Raw genomic sequence first — 9,678 nt, 5'->3', positions numbered from 1 at the left:
AAGTTTTTTTATATGCATAGTATTTATGTGATGATGTGAATATTAATAATGGACTTGAACTTGTTTCAGTTGAATAACTATGCTAACATTCGAGGACGAATGTCCTAAAGGGAGGAAGGATGTAACACACCATATTCAAGTACATGTATTGGCTTATTCAAGTACATGTATTGGTCTCATTTATATGGAATTAATTTTTTTATTATTTTATTTATACCGGAATTTGCCCGTCGATGGTTCCATTGGAAGGTTATTGAATAAGCTTTCCAACGATATAAATATTTCCAAAAACGAATAGGTTTCGGATATAATTAAGCACATTTGAAACTATAAAACGGTGGCCGGGATATTTGGGAATAGTAAATGTGCAGGAAAATTTCCTGCACACAAACTACTGAGGCCAGCCGAATTTTTGGGTCAACTTCGAACGATCATAACTCCCTTAATATAATGAAATGGGAGATCTGCAACCTATGAAAAGAAAGATATTTGAGTCTTCTTTCCAATGCAATTGGTTTCATCTAAATCCAACATCTAAGTAAGGAGTTATACTCGTTTTACTTCAGCCTATCAAAATAGATTTTTAGGGTCAATTTAAAATGATCATAACTCCTTGTACATGATGAAATGGGTGGCCTACTTTATATGAAATGAAAGCCCTTTGAATTATACTTCCAACGATACCAATTTCACCCAAATCCGATATCAGAGCAAAGAGTTATGGTCAATCTACTTTAGCTTATCAAAATAGTCCATCAAAGGACAAATTTGACATTATTTAAATTTTAAAGGCATTTTGGTCAGTTTCTATTATATTATGGACGGGAATATATGTATATATACATGTATATGAGTTCAAAAACTCATTTTCATCATCAATCATTGAGAAAGAACAAACCCTAGCCAAATTTGACCTTTAAATTACTTTTGATTCAACCGTAGAAATTCTAAAGTAATTGGATAACTGTGTTTGTCATCTCGAGAGCTTTGAACGGCACCTATTATTTGTGCAAACAGGATTGCATAATCAAGAGGTGAATTCTAAGGTATGAATATTGTTTGCCTTTGTTCTTTTCCATATGTATATGTGTGATAGAGGATTATATGTATTGGTTGTTATTGAAAGGTGATGGAAATAGGGTTATGGACTGTTTTGCATAGTTTGGTTGTATTGAATTGTAGAAGGTGGATATGGTAATTGAGTTATGGAAGGTGGATATGGTGATATACTATTGAATTGGTGATTATTTATGTCTATGGCTCAATTTGGTTTAATGGTTTGGTTGGAAGGATAAATGAATCCAAACTTGATATTGGAGGATGTTGTATGAATATGCATGGCATGTGAATGTAATTGGAGTATAAGAGGGTTAAAGTGACACCCTTTATGGTGTAATTAAGGCTTACTACTTAACCACTAGTTTGGTGAATTCAAATAATTGAATTGTGACGTTTGGTTGCTAATACTAGATTGCTATATATGTTCATTGTTGATAAGTAACCCGAAAAGACGGGAAGTCCATTTGCGACTAGTATTGAAGGTTGACAGTTAGGTATGTAAAGCATACACTATACCATATCTTTGGCATGAAAGTGAACAATTGTTCTATTAAGAAAGTTTTCAAAGTTATTCAATAACATGTGATCCATAATGGTTTTGTATGATGTCCTACGTTACCAATGAACTTGTTTCCACCCTACAAGATGTCAAGACATTCCAATACTTACTTGTTTTCCAAATCTTACATATTTATTGCACTAATGAATGTCAGAAGGTATCCGGTTACTCAAACAAGATCCATGTGCTATTAATGACTCCAAAACGTTTCATTGATATACCAATAAGTTCCTACTTCATTGTTATGGCATTAATGACTCCAAAACACTTCATTGATGTGCCAATGAGTTCTTACTTCATCGTTATTGCATTGATGGTCTATTTATATGTCTCTTATTGATGTATCATTGTTTTAAAGTATCAAAAATGTGGTGGCGACCGAAATAACAATCTCAAAGATTAATGGAACTAAGTGATGGAAGTTCTCTCTTATCGGGTGGTATCCCAGGGGCATAAACCTATCATGGGTCGATCCCTATTTATGTGTTTATGGGTGGTATCCCAGGGGCATAAGCCTATCATGGGTCGATCCCAGTTGATATGTACTGGAGGCAGCCTAATGGTCACAGTACAGTACAGTAATGATTACAAAGATGATAAGAACGAAGGTAAAGTGATTGAATAAATACAATGTACAGGTTGTCACAAGTTCTAGTAAGTGTGGTCCACTCCTATTACGATTTATTCACTTGTTTTTTATTTCTATTGAGCTCCTATATCATATGTGATTATCTACAGCTTTACCTACTCAGTACATATTTCGTACTTACGTCCCCCACGGGGGACCTGCATTTCATGCTGCAGGCACATGTACCTCAGCTCATACACCGCACAAGTAGGAGCCAGGATATCCAGCTGCTTTTGGTGAGCTCCTATTTGCTTCGGGACTTTCCGTGTCATATCCAGTCATTTTTGGTATTGTATAGAAGTTAGTTATATGGCGGGGTGTGTCCCGATGTCTAGAGGCTTTGTAGACCTAATGTACAGTCAAGGTGGTGTTTTGTTAATAGACGTGATGGCTCTAACGGCCAAGTATTGTATATACATATATATGTGTGCTCGAGCTTATACAGGTGACTATTTCCTTTTATATGCGACATAATGTTGTCCGAGTTTTGGGTTGTCATAGAGGTATGCATGGGTAGTATAAGGTTATGAGATGGTTCTCCCAGGCCTCCTCGATTACGGGTGTCGGTCCGCCCCAATAGGATTTGAGGCGTGACATCACCAGAAAAAATAGCAAAGCAATCCTTTTATCGTATTCGGAATCTGTCAAATAGTAAAATAAATGTCAAGACTAACCAAAATTTAGGTAATTCGAACTCAAATTCGTAAACTTTAGCTAAAATCTAACTCAATAAAATGAAATGTTAAACCCTAGAATTCAATTTACACAAAAATCAAACAATCAAAAGGCAAATGATGAACAATCCTAGAATTGGCTAATTAAACTGATTAACCAATTTTTTATTAAAATTAATGTAGAAACAAGCCTAAAATTAGTTAAAATCTAACTAAATAAAACAAATATCTAAACCCTAGAACTCAAACCACAACCAATTGACGAAATTAACACTAAATCTTACAAAAAATTAGCTAATTCGACCTCAAATTCCCAAAATTAGCTAAAGAAATCTAACTAATTAACCAAAAATCTAACTAATAAACCAAAAATCTAACTAACTCACAAGTTGGATTCGTCGGAGAAGATGGCCGATCTCCGTCGCTGGAGTTGTTGTTGTTTTGGACGTTAAAGGAGGAAGTTTGGATAGGTATTAGAAGATTGGACGTTCAAGGAGGTTTTGGTGTTGATGTTGCTGTTTTGGATGGGTATTTAGGAGTGATTGTGAGGTTTTTTTTTTTATGTTGAACAGGTCGGGTCGGGTTGGGTAAACAAATTATATATATTTTTTAATTATTACGAAAACCGACCACATGTGGTCCATTTTCAAAAATAATTTCAGGAAATCGACCACATGTGATCGGTTTTCTTGAACTGTTTTTGAAAACCGACCACATGTGATCGGTTTTCGTAATAATTAAAAAAAAATTGATATTAAAGTTTAATAAATTACTATTAATAAATTAATAAATTACAAAAATAAGTTAATAAATTAAAATTTATTTTTTAACAAATTAAAATATTAATAAATCCTATAATATTTATAGCAACATCCAATTAATTTAATACAATTCGTACATATATAAATACATAACATATACACTATGTATGGGACCTGGACAAGTAGTTATTTTATCATCACATTAACACGAGTAGTATATTTCCTCAATCGTATAATAATATCAATGAATTTTACAAATTATGATAATTTTTTGGTTAAGCTCTCTCTCTCTCTCTCTCTCTCTCTCTCTCTATCTCTCTCTCTATCTATATATATATATATATATATATATATATATATATATATATATATACACACACACCTCGTAATACTAATCTTACGTTATTATAACTTCAACAACATACGCGTGTCTACATTGACCCAAAATATTATATCTATTTTCTCAATAGAATGATATATATATATATATATATATATATATATATCAACGTATCATTCAAACTATTCTGATATATAGATTTAGTTATCTAGTTTCGATTACTACATACGTCACTACATGAGATATACGTATATATACATATATTCAATCGTCTATCAGCTTTCAAATATGTACTATAAACATCACATACACGATTTTTACTACCCCAGAATAATATATAATGTATTTCATAAATACTCAAATGAATTATCGATTACATTATCTTATGTCATTAATATACCTTCACTGTATAATATGTATATACTATATATATACCTATGCATACACACACATATACACACTATCGACTATATCAAGTTCTTAATACGTACTATTATATCACATACGTACACAAGTATATTATACAATAATATAATGCGACGTGTTTCATATACATACTCGGATGAGTGATCGATTAATTATATTTGATTAGCTTAATATACTAGGTTTTGACTACATCGTTATATATATATATATATATATATATATATATATCATATCCACAAGTATAGAACACGTTCATTATATTCTGATGAATTATCAATTATTTATTACATTATTATGACTGGAATAGTAACATAATATCATTATCTCAATGGTATGATATACATACATACATACATACATATATATATATATATATATATATATATATATATATACACACACATACACACATATTCATTATACAAAGATTACACATGTTTAACATCATTTAACGTATATATGAAGGAAAATATTTATTTTATATATTAAAACATAAGTAAAAGATAAAGATTATGTTTAACGTAATTTGTTTATTTTATTTGATATATTTTTTAGTGTAATTTTTTCACAAAATTTAAGAATAATTGATTTTTATTATTATTATACTGGTTATCGACTACGTGTGATCAGTGTAATTTCAAATTTTTTATATATATATTACATTATATATATAATTATTTTTAATAAAAATAATATGTATATTTGATTACATGTATATAATTATTGGTTACTAAGAATTATTTACTTTTTAATTTTTTTCAGTTAAAAAACCGACCACTAGTGGTCGTTTTTTTAAATTATTTTTTTATTTTATTAAAAAACCAACCACAAGTATTCAGTTTTTTAAAAATATTTTTTAAAATTAAAAACCGACCACGTGGTCGGTTTTTAAAAATATTTTTTCAAAAAAAAACTGACCATAAGTGGTCGGTCTTGTTATTTTTTTTAAATTTTTATTTGTAAAATAAATAATAATTAATATAAAATTATTAAAATAATTATTTTTGTTTTTTAAAATATAAAACTGACCACATTGGTTACTTTTTTCTAGAAAAAAAAAACTACCACTTGTGGTCGTTTTTTTCGACCTCAATGTGTGATCGATTTTTTGTGGTCAGTTTTTTAGTAGTGTAAGGAAAAAAAAATGTGCAACCTGAAAGGTTTTCACTCAATTATATTCAGAGAGGGATTTTGCCTCAATATATACAAGATGCTATACAAAGTATAGTTGAACACAACTCTCAAGAGACAAACTATACAATTCTAATCAAATATAAATACATAATATGTGACTATTATGGTGTCCTAACATACCCCCGCAAGCTGAGCAGTGGTTGGGCAACTGCAAGCTTGGAACGCAGAAGATGAAACCGACGGGAAGGAAAGCTCTTCGTGAAGATGTCTACTTACTGATCCAAGGAACTGATGTAGCGAATATTTAAGTCCTTTGAGACCACTTTCTCTCGAACAAAATGAAAATCTAATTTAATATGTTTGGTTCGCGCATGAAAAATAGGATTGGCAGTGAGGTAGGAGGCGAACAAATTATCACACCATAGTATGGGATCTTGGGGAAGAGAGACACCGAGCTCTCGAAGAAGATGTTGCATCTAGGTAACTTCGGCAGTAGCCACAGTTAAGGCTCTATATTCAGCTTTGGTACTAGATGGTGCAACCACTCGCTGCTTCTTTGAACTCTATGACACTAAATTGGGTCCAAGAAATAGAGAATAACTATTGGCAGACCACCGATCATCTGGGAAACCAGCCCAGTCCGCATCTGTGAAGTCCTGAAGTGGTAAGGAGCTAGTGTAACGCAAATGTAAGCTGAGGTTTATAGTTGCCTTTAAATAGTGCAACAAGCGTTTCATAGCTGTGAAATGAGACTCCGTAGAATTATGCATGAATTGACATAATTTGTTGACAGTGAATGACATATCTGGACGCATGATGGTTATATATTAAAGAGCTCTTATCAAGCTGTGATACAATGATGGATCCAAAAATGGTGAACTCCCATATTGAGACAATTGAAGTCCTATGGCCATAGGTGTACCAATTGGCTTCACACCATCCATATTGGCACGAGCAAAGAGTTCTCGTATGTATTATGATTGAATAAGGGTCAATCCAGTGGGCTGATAATGGACCTCAACACCAAGAAAGTAGTGTAGCTTACCAAGATCTTTTATAGCAAAGGCATTAGACAATTGAAGAACGAGGCTTCAAATAAACTCATTAGAGCTTCCTGTAACAATAAGATCATCTACATACACCAAGATAATAGTAATAAGAACGTCAAAATTGCGTATACACAGAAACGTATCAGATTTGGAAGGTACAAAATTGAGTTCAAGCAATTTTGAGGTAAGCTTCTCAAATCATGCCCGAGGTGCTTATTTAAGACCGTAAAGGGCTTGGTAAAGCTTTCACACATGGTTGGGATATCTTGGATCAGTAAATCCAAGGGGTTGATACATGTATACCTCTTCATGTAATTACCTATGAAGAAATGTATTTTTGACGTCGAGCTACCGTAAAGACCACCTTTTGGACAGAGCTAGAGACAAAACCACTCGGACCGTTGTAGGCTTTTTCACGGGACTGAATGTTTCATGATAGTCCACTCCAGCCTCTTGGCTAAATCCTTTTGCCACTAAACGATCCTTGTAATGCTCAATGGAGCCACTAGGATTGAGTTTTAACTTAAAAATCCATTTACATCCCACAACATTCTTTGCATGAAGGATGGAACAAGGGACCAAGTACCATTTTGCAAGAGGGCGCTATACTCTTCTTACATAGCCTTTTGCCATTTTGGATCCTTGTTGGCTTGGGTAAAATAGGTAGGTTCAGGTGGAAGGGTAGATAGAGGAAAAGGATATTTGTGGCGATGTGAGCTTGGGGAAGTTGTGATTTGATTTTACTCCTGGTGACCATAAGATGAGGTACAAAGGATGTGGTATGAGTAGCCGATGGTTGAGAATTATGAGCAACGATAGAAGTATCAATAGGTAATGGAAGATCAACAGTAAGGTTAATAGCAGGGATGGAAGATAGATACAAATTGGATGGGACCGAAAAACACACTGGTGAGCTTAACGATGGACTTGGTGAAGAAGGATTTGATGAGTTTAACGATGTATTGGCAAGGTAGCAGCTGCTATAGAACTATTATTGGTAGAAGTGATAGGCAAAGAGGAATTACAAGAAAAAATGATGGGCAACAAGGCCATGATAGTTGAGTTGGAGGTCGGTGCTCTATTTGAAGTCAAAGATAAACTAGCAAAAGGAAATTGTAACACGTCAAAAACCACACGCCGAGAGATATATATTCGGCCACTAGGGACATGTAAACACTGATATCCTTTATGATTTCCACTATACCCCAAGAAAATACATTTTAAGAATCAGAAGTCTAGTTTGTGAGAATTATAGGGACGAAGAAATGGGAAACAGCAGTCAAAAGTTTTCATAAAATGGTAATCAGGAATTTGTTTGAACAACTTCTCATAAGGTGAAATGTTATTGAGAGAGGGTGTTGGGATATGATTTATAGTGTAAACGGCAGTAGCAAAAGCATGATCCCAAAAGGTGAGAGGAAGGGACGTATGTGTGAGAAGTTTTAAACCCATTTCAACAATATGACGATGTTTTCTTTTGGAAGTACCATTTTGTTCATGGGTATGAGGACAAGATAAGTGATGAATGGTCCCCTCTCAAGCAAAAAAATTGGATAATTTCCTATATTCTCCACCCCAATCAAATTGTATCACTTTTATATGACGCTCAAAGAACTTCTCGACTTGAGTTTTAAACTGTAAAAATATTGTATAAACTTTATTTTTGGAACTCAAAGGAAATAACCATGCAAATTTGATAAAGTCATCTATAAAAGAAACATAATAACAGAATTTATTACTAGCCAATTGTGGAGCAGGATCCCATACATCACTGTGGATCAAATCAAGGGAAAAACTAGCACTAGAACTAGAATTAGAAAATGGCAATTTGTGACTCTTGTCATATTGTCAAGAAGAACAAACATTAGACTGACGACTCGATTTGACCAGTAAAGAAAGACTCATAATAATACTATTGACTGCTCTTAGAGACGAGTGACCTAAACGACTATGCCATAGATCAAAAGATGACTTGGAGACATGGAAAGCCTATGATTTATTTGAGGAAGAGGCTGGCGAGTAACTGGGTTACAAGGAGACGATAAAGTCCATGCTTAAGAGTCCCGCACAGTAGTACTTTCCCCGTTGCCCGATCCTTCATAAGACAAAAACGAGGGTGAAACTCAAACATAACATCATTATTAGAAGTTAACTTTGCTATACTAAGCAAATTCTTGGTAATTTTAGGCACCAATAATATATTAGATAAATGTAAAGGTCGACTAACTGTAGGTAAGATAGCATTAACAAAGTGAGTAATTGTCAAACCTGTGCCATTACCAATATGAATTTGATCGTTTCCCATGTACTCTCCTCGTACCATCGTATTCTGCATATTGTTAGTTAAATAATGAGTAGCCCCAGAATTCGGATACCAATTCGAGTCTACAGCCGTAGAAGGTTATGCAATGAGAGCAGCCATGTGTGATTTGGAAGGAGCTTGATAGGCATGGTCAAACAGGTGGTAGCAAACCAAGGCGGAGTGACCAAATCTATGGTAAACTTGACATTGATTTTGGTTGGATGAGTTGGTGTTGCGACCTCGACCTCGTCCTCGTCCAGGTCTGCCACCATAAGCCTGATTGTTATTGACATTAGTAGGCTTCTTAAAGGAGTTATCATTCATAATATTGTTGGATTATCTAGAGACAAATTGGCTTGGATTAATCCTTGTTCTATACTTGTCATCTGCTCCAAACAATACTCTTGACTTAAAAGCAAGCCATGAAGATCGGTTAATGAAATTAACTCAGCCCTAGTAGTGACCGAGACAACCACAATATCATATTCTTGTCCAAGTCCTCCAAGAATATATAAGACAAGATCATCATCAGTGATCGAGTCTGCCGCAACCGCAAGATTATCGACATAAGTCTTCATCTTTTGAAGTTATTCTACCATGGATGAGTCGCCTTTCTTTGTGGTTTGTAATTGCAACCTTAGTTACATTATCCTAGCCTTGGATTGCGATGCAAACATCATCTCAAGTGTCTACCAAGCAGCCTAAGATGTTGTACAACTGACTAATTGGGCTAAAATTCCTTCGGT

The 9,678-nt window shown here is 33.8% G+C and overlaps 1 non-coding gene across 1 annotated transcript; it reads right to left on the bottom strand.

The window, feature by feature from the left end:
• Positions 1–9,334: 9,334 nt before the first annotated feature.
• On the bottom strand, positions 9,335–9,475 carry LOC124886891. Its single transcript, XR_007044295.1, has one exon. It is a non-coding gene; the product is annotated as a small nucleolar RNA Z247 (small nucleolar RNA).
• Positions 9,476–9,678: the final 203 nt, after the last annotated feature.

Source organism: Capsicum annuum, chromosome 8 (assembly GCF_002878395.1).
Source record: "Capsicum annuum cultivar UCD-10X-F1 chromosome 8, UCD10Xv1.1, whole genome shotgun sequence".
NCBI lineage: Eukaryota > Viridiplantae > Streptophyta > Magnoliopsida > Solanales > Solanaceae > Capsicum > Capsicum annuum.
The sequence above is the reverse complement of the archived record's forward strand: the minus strand, read 5'-3'. Positions and strand labels throughout refer to the sequence as shown.